Source organism: Eptatretus burgeri, chromosome 2 (assembly GCF_056783735.1).
Source record: "Eptatretus burgeri isolate ZD-2024b chromosome 2, Ebu_testis_v1, whole genome shotgun sequence".
NCBI lineage: Eukaryota > Metazoa > Chordata > Myxini > Myxiniformes > Myxinidae > Eptatretus > Eptatretus burgeri.
This window is the reverse complement of record NC_140962.1, coordinates 130906461-130922381: the sequence shown is the minus strand read 5'-3', so window position 1 is coordinate 130922381 and position 15921 is coordinate 130906461. Positions and strand designations below refer to the sequence as shown.

Below are 15921 nucleotides of genomic sequence, written 5' to 3'. Positions count from 1 at the left end.
CAAAGAAAGAATGGTTCAGTGATTATCATAAAAGTTTTAATATTAAAGGCAAATCAACAGAAAAGTTATTAACAACATTCTATGATAAAGAGGGATATGTTTTGCATCAGAGAAGCTTAAAACAGTTTTTGAGAGAAGGATTGAGAGTAGCTAAAATTCATAGAGTTTTAAAATTTAAACAAAGTCCTTGGGTGAAAAAGTATATTCAATTCAATACAGATATGAGAGCAAATACAAAAGTAAAATTTGAAGGGGACTTTTATAAATTAATGAATAATGCTGTATTTGGAAAGACTATGGAAAATGTTAGAAACAGGCAAAACATTAGATTCGCAACATCTTGGAAAGAAGCTTCGAGATTGATAAATAAACCAAGTTTTGAGAGAGAGGAGGTTTTTTCAGAGAACTTTTCTGCAATTCATATGAAAATGGAAAGTATTGTAATGGATAAACCAATTTATATTGGAACAGCAGTTCTTGATTTATCAAAGATATTGATGTATGATTATTTGTATTATGACTTCAAGAAAGAGTATGGTGAAAATGTTTCATTGTTGTATATGGACACTGATAGTTTTATCCTAGATATAAAAACTGATGATGTTTATAAAGATATGAAGAAAAATATTGGAGTATATGATACAAGTAATTTCAGCAAGAAGAGTGAGTTATTTTCCAAAAAGAATGAAAAGGTTATTGGTAAGTTTAAGGATGAGTTGGGTGGAAAAGTAATGAGTGAGTTTATTGGATTGAGAGCAAAGGCATATGCTTATAATTATGGTGATCAGATTGATAAGAGATTAAAGGGAATAAAGAAATATGTAATAAGGAAATCAATAACTTTTAGAAATTATTATAATTGTTTGATGAATAAGAAAGAAGAATATAGGAAAATGAATACAATAAGAAGTTATAAACATAACATATATAGTGAAGAAGTAAATAAAAAGGCATTAGGAGCCTTTGATGATAAGAGATTTATTTTAGATAATGGAATAGATTGTGTTCCATATGGATATTGTATGATAGTGTATAGAATAGATTGTGTTTTAACGATGGAAAGATGGGTTAGGGTTTTTTAAGGGCTACCGCCGCGTTTTTTCACAATATATAAATGGTCAAACCAAGTATTAATCAAACTAAAGAGTGGAGAAAATCTCAGTGTTGGTATATAAATGGAAAACATGATGAATGTGAAAAATATCAAATAAGTCTTATTGAAAAAATAACTAAAACAAAGGTAAATAAAACAAATAAGCGAATCAATTTAAAAACTAGTAAGTTAGAGGATGTAAAGAAAAAAATGAATATCCTTGAATGGACTGAAAACTTTGATGGTTATCAATTGAACAATGAAAAAACAATTAACTATAATCTCAAAATGATATGTGGCTCAGGAAGTGGTCAAACAAGAGCATTAAGAGAAGTTTATCATTTCGTAATGGCACAAAAGGGGAATCTTAAAAAATATAAAGATTCAAATATTTTGTTTTTCAATATTTTAGATGGAGATTATTGTGCAAAGAAAATTAAACTATTGAAGGAATTTGAGAATGAACATATCTTTATAGGTTCAATGAGTGAGCAAAACAATATGCATTGGTTATTTGATAAAGAGTGTCTAGAGGCTTAGACGTTTCAGATATTTCTTAAGAATCACCTTTAACAAATCACATTACTACTTTGCTACTTGAACAAATCTTTATCTTATTGCATGGATTATTTGAAAAAAAAGTGTCCCCAGGTTAAAAGGGGAGACAAATAAATATACCTTGGGATAAAAAGGGGGTTTATTTTTTAGGGAAAAAAAATATGAATCGCTGAAAATCCCCCATTCATTTACATGGGGAAAGGTGAGCCAGAATCAGTATATTCACCCTACTGCGAGCTATCTATGGAACATGCACTTCCCGAGATAACTGAGCTGAAGGACCTGAATGATGAGTGCGATAATGGTTTCAAGATTCGCAACACGATACAGCACAATATCTCTGAAGGTTATGGATGGATTCACACGAAATTTGGTGGACAGGTTGGGAGTGCCACGAGGAAGAAATGCTTCGATTTTGGTGAAGATCCAAATCCAAATCTTGATACTAGAATTATTTAATTTTTAACTGATTCTTCACCATTGAGAGATGGGGCCAAACTGATGTTCCATGATACCTCAAAAGGTTGAGGAAGGATTCAGATGAAACTTAGTGGACAGGATGGGTGTGTGACAAGGACTAATTGATTCTATTTTGGTGAAGATCTGAATCTGGATCCGGACTCGAGATTTTTTCAGGTGATTCTTCACCGTTGAGAGACGGGGCCAAAAACAATATATAGCATGTTATCTCTAAAAGTTGTGGATGACTTGTGACAAAACGAGGTGGAAGAGTCGGTTAGGTGATGAGAACAAGCCAATTCGATTTTGGTTAAGGTCCGGAATCAGATCCGACGTATCAGTGGCATACAAAATGTAAACTGTTCAGCCTGGCGGAGGGATACGCTCTGCTGAGTGCCATTCCGTTTCGCCAAGTTGTCACTCGATGAGTGGTTTTTCATTTGTCTGAGTTTTTTTCGTTTTTTTTCTATGTGAGGTCAATTAAAGCCTGGAGTCGAGGCGCCTCCACACACGGACTTTAATACAGACAAGGGGAAAATAAAGGAAAGAAAACCCTCCCTTTATTCCAGCACTTAGCTGTCCAGAGATGGTACTTGTTGAATTTTGAGGTCGAGCCCCTTCGTCCTGTGCAGGAAGATGCGCCCAAAATGGCGCCGAGCAGCTCTCTGGGCAGGAAAACGTACGTGAGGTAATTCGTGAGGTGGTATTCAACACGAGAGCTCACCTTCCGCCGTACGACTTCTCATGATCGAATATGCCGAATGTTCCTCTCTGACACGAGGGCTGCTCACAATGATCGCCCACCTTCCTCGTCGAACACACGACGAGATGATGCCTGAGGCCCCGCGATGAGGCCACGAGGCACACTCTTCGTCCCTCCTCAGAAATGCACACACCTCACGGCTCTGCCGAACAGTCAATGACGAGCGTCTTGCCCTGTACGCGGGCAAATTTACAGCACGACACAAGAATCGCGCAGCCATTTCCTCGTGCCGAGAGGAGAGCAAAAACGAGATCCTCCGTCTCAGCCATGTTCCTCTCACAACTGTCCTCTGTTTGTTTGTTTCCTTGTCTGTTTGTTTGTCCGCACATAACTTTCGTGTTTTTCTCTGCAACCGCTTGTCAGATTGAGACAAAATTTTGACCATAGGAGCGAATACTGACGTGGAATGCTTTAACGATAATTATGATGATGTCCTTGATCACGTGGTGTGGCGGCCATGTTGGGAAACGGGGAACAATTGAACCTCTGTGTCTCTGAAACCACACCAAGGAAAAAATTGCAACTTGGCACAGGGCAAGTACACTTCGTGTGGAATAAGATTGATTTTATGATTTTCTAGGTGCCTTCGTTATGACGTCATAATTCCAAACGTAGAATATGACATTTGATGTATGAAAAATTTGAGGGTCATTTTGGGATTAATTGGTCCACAGAAAAAAAAAATGATGAAGTCATCGGTCACATGATTCAGCAACCATATGTTTTTTTTAATGAAATTTCAAAAATTTTCTCTGAAACGACTTAACAGATTGAGGTGAAACTTCCCATGTATGATCGACTATCCATGAGGAACAAAACGTTTTCACATACAACCTCATTGGTCACATGGTTTAGCAGCCATATTGAATTTACCCAAAAACCTTCAAACATCTTCTTCTCCAGAAAGGATGGACAGATCTCGGGGAAACTTCACACAAATGTTCAACAAGCCTTGGGGATACCAGAGAATTCACCAATAACAATTGATGTCACATGGTCTCTCAGCCATATTGGATTGAGCGAAAATCTTTATTGAAATTATTTCTCTTGAACCGCTTAATTGATCGATGTGAAACGTCAAAATTATGATCTCGAACTGATGGGGAATATATACATATTTTAAATTTCAACCTGCGCTGACACATGGTGTGACAGCCAGATTTTTTTTTTTTTAAACGAGGTTCTTTTTGATTTTTTTTGTTGTTGTTGAATTCGGCTCAATTGAATAATGACAAACGCCATGGGTCAGAATCAAGTGTCCGATCAAAGCGGGGTTACATTAAAGCGGGACAACTTGGGACCCGGTCATCACGGCCAGCATTTATAAAGTGGCAGTTCCCGTTATGTCTCATTAATTATGTAACACACAACACGACACAAACAACACACAAACACCACACAAAACAAGTCGTGCAGATGGTCGAAAATCTCTGATTGCTCTTTTTCTAATTATTTTACCCCATTAGAATGACGGTAACCCCCAAATCTAATTATTTTACCCCATTAGAATGTCGGTATCCCCCGAATCTCACCGCCTGCCTTAAACACAAACTCACACCAAAACCTGATCAGGGGTGTGTTCCATGACCATCATCTCGCTTTGGCTTGCCGAGCCAGCCATTCTTTATCAACCATTTCGTTGGAGTGCAGGTTTGAGTGCTTAAGTCACTTGGCGAGCGTTGTCCAAGCTGAATGGGAACTGACTACACCTCAGCACATGTACTCGGCGGAGGACCCTCCTTCTGGATCTGCCGTTGGTGTAATGAAGAAAGATAATTTCGGGTGAATTTTAACATTTTTTTAACGGAGTAATTTTCCCCTTTTCAGCACCGCAAGGGTAGTTTCGTTTCATCCCCGGGACAGGTTCTCATTTTCAAAACTTCAACGTTCTGTTGTGTGCATGGGTTGGTCCATTGACTCATGAGGAGTGTTTCGTTATCGTACAATAAATTGTGGTGTGGATTTGTCAAACAATATCGATGTGTATTAACATTAGGAATTATACGTGTTTTATTATTATTACTGTTGCATTTGTGTACATTAACCCTCGTTATCATTACACCTACTATCTCAAATAACACTATTGTCACCTCCTCATTTAGTGACACTCCTGTCTCGTTAAACATCAGGGAAAACATTTTTTCAATCGATTCATCACTTAACACTGCTTTGTTTTCTTGCGATAGAGCATTCCCTTTGGGTTGTGTTTACCACCACTCACAAGGCCATACGTTTTGTCTGCAAAGTGAGATCCCACCGGCGGGAACCCCTGCCTGTCTCAGGACCCCATGCCGAGCAATTGCAGTCGTTGCTTGCTCTGAACGTCTCTTCTTCCTGCAATATATCACCATGAGCTGTCAAGCTCCTGTTCAAATCCCATTCCAGCGAGAGATGAATGAGTTTACCTCCAAGAATATAAACCATCCTTCCAGTCATAAAATTCAAGTTTATCACCTCCTCCTGCTTCGGATAAAGCACAAGGCTGCAGGTGGCATCACTGGCTGAAGGTGTGGTCGTGCCATTGATGAAATGCCCCAAATACCAAATGGTACTTATTTCAGCGACCTGGGAAGGATGAGAAGCTTTCAACCCCACATGGTTTTAATTCAATCGCGACAGGATCTCAAGCTCAAGACCCTGCGATCCCAAGACACCAGAAATATTCATCCAACACTAAGCAGGGTCAGTTTATCTGTTTGTTGTTTTAAGATCAGGGGACAGCGCGAACGCAGTCCCCCACTCCCACAAATTGTACGGTCGAGTTTCCCACATTTGGAGAAATCGCAAGGGTCAACCCCCCCGGAGTGCAATGGGGGAGTCTCACCATGAGAGAACCGCCTTGTTGATCACGGTATCTCTCCCGTCAGGTAAGTATGAGGTGTTGATTCACGGGATTCCTCCTCTTACTGCGAGCACCGTCTTCCTTCACTGGGAACCATTCACTCCATATCCTGAATATTTATATCATTGGTGAATGTTACAAGAACTTTATAAACACATTCTCATCGGACTATTTGGTTCCATTTTATGATTTAGATATTTGAAGAATTTCTCCCTTCGCTGTTGTTTTCAGTGAATTTAAAAAGTCTTCACGATTTTATCCCTTCTGAGTATTTTTACCATCGTGTGATGACGTCATGTTTAACTTCGTGACGTCACGACGCCCGTTGTTGAGTCGTGATTTCCCAGCTGGGTTGTTTCCTCGTTCGAACAATCTCTGAATCATTTTGTTCCACGTGGATCGATTTGTCTACTCTCGAGAGAAGATCACAGGACATTAAATCAGTGGATGCACTCAACAGGACGATGAGGTGTGTGTGTGTGTGTGTGTGTGTGTGTTTGTATGTGTGTTTGTTTGTTTGTGTGTGTGTTTGTATGTGTGTGCGTGTGTTTGTATGTGTGTGTTTGTGTGTGTGTGTGTGGGTTTGTATGTGTGTGTGTGTTTGTATGTGTGTGTGTTTGTTTGTGTGTGTTTGTGTGTGTGTGTTTGTATGTGTGTGTGTGTTTGTATGTGTGTGTTTGTGTGTGTGTGTATGTGTGTGTATGTGTGTGTATTTGTGTGTGTGTGTTTGTCTGTGTGTGTGTTTGTATGTGTGTGTTTGTGTGTGTGTGTTTGTGTGTGTGTGTGTTTGTATGTGTGTGTTTGTATGTGTGTGTTTGTGTGTGTGTATGTGTGTGGATGTGTGTATGTGTGTGTGTGTGTGTGTTTGTGTGTGTGTGTTTGTTTGTGTGTGTGTATGTGTGTGTATCTATGTGTATGTGTGTGTTTGCACGTGTGTGTGTGTGGTGTGTGTGTGTTTCTGTGTGTGTGTGTTTGTATGTTTGTGTGTTTGAATGCGTGTGTATGTGTGTGTTTGTTTGTGCGTGTGTTTGTATGTGTGTGTGAGTGTATTTGTTTGTGTGTGTGGTGTGTGTGGGTGTTTCTGTGTGTGTTCGTATGTGTGTATGTTTGTATGTGTGTGTTTGTTTGTGTGTGTGTGCGTGTTTGTATGTGTGTGTGTGTGTTTGTTTGTGTTTGTGTTTCTGTTTATATGTGTGTGTGAATGTGCGTGTGTGTGTATTTGTGCTTCTGTGTTTGTGTGTGTATTTGTATGTGTGTGTTTGTTTTGTGTGTGTGTGTGTGTATTTGTATGTGTGTACATCCTTGTGTGTGTGTGTACATCCTTGTGTGTGTGTGTGTGTGTGTGTGTGTGTGTGTGTGTGTGTGTGTGTGTGTGTGTGTGTGTGTGTGTGTGTGTGTGTGTGTGTGTGTGTGTGTGTGTGTGTGTGTTTGTCCAGGCAATAACTTTTTTCCCATTTCAGGCTTTGTCATTAAATTTTAAACAAACTGTTATGATGAGAATATGGAGAAAATAATTTGAAAATTGGTTCAAAATGTCAAAGGGCAAAGTCATAGTGACGAGAAAGGTCCCTGATGAGCAGCCAATCAAGAGGGAGATGCTCCTTTTTTCACTCACCTGGAATTCACTCAGGTGAGCTTTTGTGACAGAGCAGTGTCTGGAGGTGAGTGAGTCAGTCAGTCCTTAAAAACTTTAGTCATTATCTGTTGAACCAAACACACCATTTTGATGAAAGTTGGCCACAAACTTCATATCTGATGTCTCACGAAGGTGTATTGACCGCAGCAAAATGTGCGTTCGTGGAGGGGTCTAAGGGGGGGGGGCGGTTGATCCCCCAAATAGGTATTTGCTTTCTTCTCCAAACTGCACACAGAACTTCGATGAATCTTGACCACAACCTTCATCACCCTGGATATACCAAAGCTTGTTCACGACATTAATAAATTCAGAGTTCAGGGTATGAGGGAGGTTTGAGTGTCTGTTCCTCCTGATCCACGTGAGCTTCAGGAAGGGCAGTTCTATGTTTTTTTTTAAATCGCTGCCGTGTTTCTTTATTTATTTACCGCCAGCAAAGGTACCTGCAACGCTGGGACTCTCCACCTATCCTACCCTCCCTCTTTCCTACCTACCCCTTCCTTTCACTCATACACCCCCTCCGTGCAGATAGCCACCCCACTCCCACCCCCACCTCCACCCTTTCCTTCCCTTTATCTCCACATCCCCCTCCCTTCGGACACTTACATGAGAGTCGGGAGGGAGCGGTTGGGGTGGGAGGAGGCACGTGAGTGGGTGTGAGAAGAGAGTGGAATGGGTGGGGAGAAGCAGGGGGGCGTCAGTCATTTGGGGGTCCATGCAAATTTTCCAGTGGGCCCCACCCGCGAGCCCCTTCAATTAATCACACTAAAATACGTGTTTTTACGTCCGTTTGGGTGACGTCCACATGTTCGAGCTTTACTTATGTTATCTCAACCAATGAAACCTGTCATGGGAAAAACAGGTCATATCACATGACAAACGATGTGTCGGCTTCATTTGCCCCCCGGGCCCCACCCCTCACCTCTCACCCCTCACCCCTCACCCCTCACCCCTCACCCCTCACCAAGAGTTCCTAAGGTGGGAATATGCAAATTGTCTTTGTAAATGTGTAACATGTCGCGCCGTCCCCGGCGGTGGTGGGAGAGGGTGTTACGAGTGACGGATCAGAATCCTCAATTGTTTCACGAATAAGTCATTTGTTATTATCATTGCATATATTTTATTACATTCCCTTTTTTGAGTAACATGGTTTATTCATTGGTTCATGGTGTACCCTGTGTTTCTTTATCCTGAGTAAAACATTTGCATTTGTTCGTCTTGTTTTGAATTTTGCATTGTTGGATTTGCTTGTGATACTGTGTGGTGAGGAGTGGGATGTGTGAATTGGCATCAATTCCAATTAAAGGGCGGAGGAGCTCCTTGTGAGCCAACGGCAATCCATATCTTAAAGAATTCAGATTCAGATTAAAGAGAGAATTCAAAGTAAAGAGGAAATTCGAATTAATGAGGAAATTCTGATTAAAGATGAAATTCTGATTAAAGAAGGAATTCTCACGAGAGAGAAAATTCAAACAAGGAATGAAATTCAAAGTAAAGAGAAAATTCTTACAAGTAAGGGAATTTATCCTTATGATTATATGGATTCATTTATGAGATTTAAAGAAACACAACTTCCTTCAAAAGAAAGTTTCTATAATAACCATTATGAAGAAGAGATAAGTGATAAGGAATATAAACACGCACAAGAAATATGGAAAATATTTAAGATAAAGAACCTTGGAGAATATCATGATTTATATCTAAAAACAGATGTTTTATTGTTCGCTGATGTGTTTGAAGCTTTTCGATCACTCTGTCATGATAAAAATTGTTATGGATTAGATCCTGCCCACTATTTCACAGCTCCTGGTTTCGCTTGGAGTGCAATGTTGAAAATGACAAAACAAGATATAGATTTAATCAGCGATGTTGATATGCTTTTGATGATTGAGAAGTCCAAGAGAGGTGGAATATCACAAGTATGTTCAAAAAGATATGCTAAAGCAAATAATAAATATCTTCCAAATTATGATAGTGAAAAAGATAGTAATTATTTGATGTATTTTGATGCTAATAATTTGTATGGATGGGCAATGTCTCAATCTCTGCCTTATGGTAAATTAGAGTGGGTGGAAGAAAAGGATTATGAAAAGGCTTTGATGAATATTGTTATTTCTTCTCAAGAGGACTTGAATGACGAAGAAGAAGGTTATTATTTTGAAGTTTATTTGAGGTACCCGAGTGATCTTCATAATAAGCATAAAGACCTTCCTTTTGCATGTGAGAAAGAAACCCCAAAGAAAGAATGGTTCAGTGATTATCATAAAAGTTTTAATATTAAAGGCAAATCAACAGAAAAGTTATTAACAACATTCTATGATAAAGAGGGATATGTTTTGCATCAGAGAAGCTTAAAACAGTTTTTGAGAGAAGGATTGAGAGTAGCTAAAATTCATACAGTTTTAAAATTTAAACAAAGTCCTTAAGTGAAAAATTATATTCAATTCAATACAGATATGAGAGCAAATACAAAAGTAAAATTTGAAGGGGACTTTTATAAGTTGATGAATAATGCTGTATTTGGAAAGACTATGGAAAATGTTAGAAACAGGCAAAACATTAGATTCGCAACATCTTGGAAAGAAGCTTCGAGATTGATAAATAAAGCAAGTTTTGAGAGAGAGAAGAGGTTTTTTCAGAGAACTTTTCTGCAATTCATATGAAAAAGGAAAGTATTGTAATGGATAAACCAATTTATATTGGAACAGCAGTTCTTGATTTATCAAAGATATTGATGTATGATTATTTGTATAATGACTTCAAGAAAGAGTATGGTGAAAATGTTTCATTGTTGTATATGGACACTGATAGTTTTATCCTAGATATAAAAACTGATGATGTTTATAAAGATATGAAGAAAAATATTGGAGTATATGATACAAGTAATTTCAGCAAGAAGAGTGAGTTATTTTCCAAAAAGAATGAAAAAGTTATTGGTAAGTTTAAGGATGAGTTGGGTGGAAAAGTAATGAGTGAGTTTATTGGATTGAGAGCAAAGGCATATGCTTATAAGTATGGTGATCAGATTGATAAGAGGTTAAAGGGAATAAAGAAATATGTAATAAAGAAATCAATAACTTTTAGAAATTATTATAATTGTTTGATGAATAAGAAAGAAGAATATAGGAAAATGAATACAATAAGAAGTTATAAACATAACATATATAGTGAAGAAGTAAATAAAAAGGCATTAGGAGCCTTTGATGATAAGAGATTTATTTTAGATAATGGAATAGATTGTGTTCCATGTGGATATTGTATGATAGAGTGCATAAAATAGATTGTGTTTTAACGATAGGAAGATGGGTTGGGGTTTTTTAAGGGCTATCGCCGCGTTTTTTCGCAATATATAAATGGTCAAACCAAGTATTAATCAAACTTAAGAGTGGAGAAAATCTCAGTCTTGGTATATAAATGGAAAACATAATGAATGTGAAAAATATCAAATAAGTCTTATTGAAAAAATAACTAAAACAAAGGTAAATAAAACAAAGAAGCGAATCAATTTAAAAACTAGTAAGTTAGAGGATGCAAAGAAAAAAATGAATATCCTTGAATGGACTGAAAACTTTGATGGTTATCAATTGAACAATGAAAAAAACAATTTACTATAATCTCAAAATGATATGTGGCTCAGGAGGTGGTCAAACAAGAGCATTAAGAGAAGTTTATCATTTCGTAATGGCACAAAAGGGGTATCTTAAAAAATATAAAGATTCAAATGTTTTGTTTTTCAATATTTTAGATGGGGATTATTGTGTAAAGAAAATTAAACTATTGAAGGAATTTGAGAATGAACAAATCTTTATAGCTTCAATGAGTGAGCTAAACAATATGCATTGGTTATTTGATAAAGAGTGTTACGAGGCTTAGACGTTTCAGATATTTCTTAAGAATCACCTTTAACAAATCACATTACTACTTTACTACTTGAACAAATCTTTATCTTATTGCATGGGTTATTTGAAAAAAAAAAGTGTCCCCAGGTTAAAAGGGGAGACAAATAAATATACCTTGGGATAAAAAGGGGGTTTATTTTTTAGGGAAAAAAAATATGAATCGCTGAAAATCCTCCATTCATTTTCATGGGGAAAAGTGAGCCAGAATCAGTATATTCACCCTACTGCGAGCTATCTATGGAACATGCACTTCCCGAGATAACTGAGCCGAAGGACCTGAATGATCAGTGCGATAATGGTTTCCAGATTCGCAACACGATACAGCCCAATATCTCTAAAGGTTATGGATGGATTCACACGAAATTTGGTGGACAGGTTGGGAGTGCCACGAGGAAGAACTGCTTCAATTTTGGTGAAGATCCAAATCCAAATCTTGATACTAGAATTATTTAATTTTTAACTGATTCTTCACCATTGAGAGATGGGGCCAAACTGATGTTGCATGATACCTCAAAAGGTTGAGGAAGGATTCAGATGAAACTTCGTGGACAGGATGGGTGTGTGACAAGGACTAATTGATTCTATTTTGGTGAAGATCTGAATCTGGATCCGGACTCGAGATTTTTTCAGGTGATTCTTCACCGTTGAGAGACGGGGCCAAAAACAATATATAGCATGTTATCTCTAAAAGTTGCGGATGACTTGTGACAAAACGAGTTGGAAGAGTCGGTTAGGTGATGAGAACAAGCCAATTCGATTTTGTTTAAGGTCCGGAATCAGATCCGACCTATCAGTGGCATACAAAATGTAAACTGTTCAGCCTGGCGGAGGGATACGCTCTGCCGAGTGCCATTCCGTTTCGCCAAGTTGTCACTCGATGAGTGGTTTTTCATTTGTCTGATTTTTTTTTCGTTTTTTTTTCTACGTGAGTTCAATTAAAGCCTGGAGTCGAGGCGCCTCCACACACGGACTTTAATACAGACAAGGGGAAAATAAAGGAAAGAAAACCTTCCCTTTATTCCAGCACTTAGCTATCCAGAGATGGTACTTGTTGAATTTTGAGGTCGAGCCCCTTCGTCCTGTGCAGGAAGATGCGCCCAAAATGGCGCCGAGCCGCTCTCTGGGCAGGAAAACGTACGTGAGGTAATTCGTGAGGTGGTATTCAAACCAGAGCTCACCTTCCGCCGTGCGACTTCTCATGAACGAATATGCCGAATGTTCCTCTCTGACACTAGGGCTGCTCACAATGATCGCCCACCTTCCTCGTCGAACACACGACGAGACGATGCCTGAGGCCCGTGATGAGGCCACGAGGCACACTCTTCGTCCCTCCTCAGAAATGCACACACCTCACGGCTCTGCCGAACAGTCAATGACGAGCGTCTTGCCCTGAACGCAGGCAAATTTACAGCACGACACAAGAAGCACGCAGCCATTTCGTCGTGCCGAGAGGAGAGCAAAAACGAGATCCTCCGTCTCAGCCATGTTCCTCTCACAACTGTCCTCTGTTTGTTTGTTTCCTTGTCTGTTTGTTTGTCTGCACATGACTTTCGTGTTTTTCTCTGCAACCGCTTGTCAGATTGAGACAAAATTTTGACCATAGGAGCGAATACTTACGTGGAATGTTTTAACGATAATCATGATGATGTCCTTGATCACGTGGTGTGGCGGCCATGTTGGGAAACGGGGAACAATTGAGCCTCTGTGTCTCTGAAACCACACCAAGGAAAAAATTGCAACTTGGCACACGGCAAGTACACTTCGTGTGGAATAAGATTGATTTTATGATGTCATAGGTGCCTTCGTTATGACGTCATAATTCCAAACGTAGAATATGACATTTGATCTATGAAAAATTTGAGGGTCATTTTGGGATTAATTGGTCCACAGAAAAAAAAATGATGAAGTCATCGGTCACATGATTCAGCAACCATATATTTTTTTGAATGAAATTTCAAAAATCTACTCTGAAACGACTTAACAGATTGAGGTGAAACTTCCCATGTATGATCGACTATCCATGAGGAACAAAACGTTTGCACATACAACATCATTGGTCACATGGTTTGGCAGCCATATTGAATTTACCCAAAAACCTTCAAACATCTTCTTCTCCAGAAAGGCTGGACAGATCTCGGGGAAACTTCACACAAATGTTCAACAAGCCTTGGGGATACCAGAGAATTCACCAATAACAATTGATGTCACATGGTCTGTCAGCCATATTGGATTGAGCGAAAATCTTTATTGAAATTATTTCTCTTGAACCGCTTAATTGATCGATGTGAAACGTCAAAATTATGATCTCGAACTGATGGGGTATATGTACATATTTAAATTTCAACCTGCTCTGACACATGGTCTGACAGCCAGATTTTTTTTTTTTTAAACGAGGTTCTTTTTGATTTTTTTTGTTGTTGTTGAATTCGGCTCAATTGAATAATGACAAACGCCATGGGTCAGAATCAAGTGTCCGATCAAAGCGGGGTTACATTAAAGTGGGACAACTTGGGACCCGGTCATCACGGCCAGCAGTTATAAAGTGGCAGTTCTAGTTATGTCTCATTAATTATGTAACACACAACACGACACAAACAACACACAAACACCACACAAAACAAGTCGTGCAGATGGTCTAAAATCTCTGATTGCTCTTTTACTAATTATTTTACCCCATTAGAATGACGGTAACCCCCGAATCTAATTATTTTACCCCATTAGAATGACGGTAACCCCCGAATCTAATTATTTTACCCCATTAGAATGACGGTAACCCCCAAATCTAATTATTTTACCCCATTAGAATGACGGTAACCCCCGAATCTAATTATTTTACCCCATTAGAATGTCGGTAACCCCCGAATCTCACCACCAGCCTGAAACACAAACTCACACCAAAACCCGATCAGGGGTGTGTTCCATGACCATCATCTCGCTTTGGCTTGCCGAGCCAGCCATTCTTTATCAACCATTTCGTTGGAATGCAGGTTTGAGTGCTTAAGTCACTTGGCGAGCGCTGTCCAAGCTGAATGGGAACTGATTACACCTCAGCACATGTACTCGGTGGAGGACCCTCCTTCTGGATCTGCCGTTTGTGTAATGAAGAAAGATAATTTCGGGTGAATTTTAACATTTTTTTTAACGGAATAATTTTACCCTTTTCAGCACCGCAAGGGTAGTTTCGTTTTATCCCCGGGAAAGGTTCTGATTTAAAAAACTTCAACGTTCTGTTGTCCGCATGGGTTGGTCCATTTACTCATGAGGAGTGTTTCGTTATCGTACAATAAATTGTGGTTTGGATTTGTCAAACAATATCGATGTGTATTAACATTCGGAATTATACGTGTTTTATTATTATTACTGTTGCATTTGTGTACATTAACCCTAACCCTAACAAATCATTACACCTACTTTCTCAAATAACACTATCGTCACCTCCTCATTTAGTGACAGTCCTGTCTCGTTAAACATCAGGGAAAACATTTTTTAAATCGATTCATCACTTAACACTGCTTTGTTTTCTTGCGATAGAGCATTCCCTTTGGGTTGTGTTTACCACCACTCACAAGGCCATACGTTTTGTCTGCAAAGTGAGATCCCACCCTCACGTACCCCTTCCTGTCTCAGGACGCCATGCCGAGCAATTGCAGTCGTTGCTTCCTCTGAACGTCTCTTCTTCCTGCAATATATCACCATGAGCTGTAAAGCTCCTGTTCAAATCCCATTCCAGCGATAGATGAATGAGTTTACCTCCAAGAATATAAACCATCCTTTCAGTCATAAAATTCAAGTTTATCATCTCCTCCTGCTTCGGATAAAGCACAAGGCTGCAGGTGGCATCACTGGCTGAAGGTGTGGTCGTGCCACTGATGAAATGCCCCAAATGCCAAATGGCACTGAGTTCACCGACCTGGGAAAGATGAGAAGCTTTCAACCCCACATGGTTTTAATTCAATGGCGACAGGATCTCAAGCTCAAGACCCTGCGATCCCAAGGCACCTGAACCATTATCCAACACCAAGCAGGTTCAGTTTATCTGTTTGTTGTTTAAAGATCAGGGGACAGCGCGAACGCAGTCCCCCACTCCCACAAATAGTACGGTCGAGTTTCCCACATTTGGGGAAATCGCAAGGGTCAACCCCCCCGGAGTGCAATGGGGGAGTCTCACCATGTGAGAACCATATTGTTTTATGAGAAATTCGAAAACACACACCTGGCGGTTTCACCATCTTCATGTCATTGGTACAAAAAAAAAAAGTCAGCAAACAATAAAGAACCTCCAACATTCGGAGCAATTAAACAAATACTTTGCAGTTTACAGTACCTGTCTTACTTTTGTCCATACATTGACAATCTCAAGGGGTTTTCAAACACTCAATGAATGTAATGGGAGCACATGCCACAAACTACCCAGGCTTGGGAAACATTTTTTTCCACAAGGCTTTCTCCCTGACAGAGGCTCTTCCCAAAAGTCTCAAACAGTCAACGATCTCGTTGAGGAAGATGGCCACAAAGAGATCAGGGTCCCAGTTGAATCTTCCAAAGATGGCCAGGCATCTGCATTTCCACAGCGCAGTCTTCGCCGCACATAGAATCCTCCAATATGTTGTTTTCTGCAAAGCAGGAACTCGCACACATATACCGTTCATTACCACTTCCTGTGTTAACATATCT

At 39.4% G+C, this 15921-nt stretch overlaps 2 non-coding genes across 2 annotated transcripts; both read right to left on the bottom strand.

The window, feature by feature from the left end:
* Positions 1–5584: 5584 nt before the first annotated feature.
* LOC147033137 (U1 spliceosomal RNA) lies at positions 5585–5748 on the bottom strand. The gene has a single exon (XR_015055624.1). It is a non-coding gene; the product is annotated as a U1 spliceosomal RNA (small nuclear RNA).
* Positions 5749–15302: 9554 nt separating this feature from the next.
* On the bottom strand, positions 15303–15470 carry LOC147033136 (U1 spliceosomal RNA). The gene has a single exon (XR_015055675.1). It is a non-coding gene; the product is annotated as a U1 spliceosomal RNA (small nuclear RNA).
* Between the last annotated feature and the right edge of the window lie 451 nt (positions 15471–15921).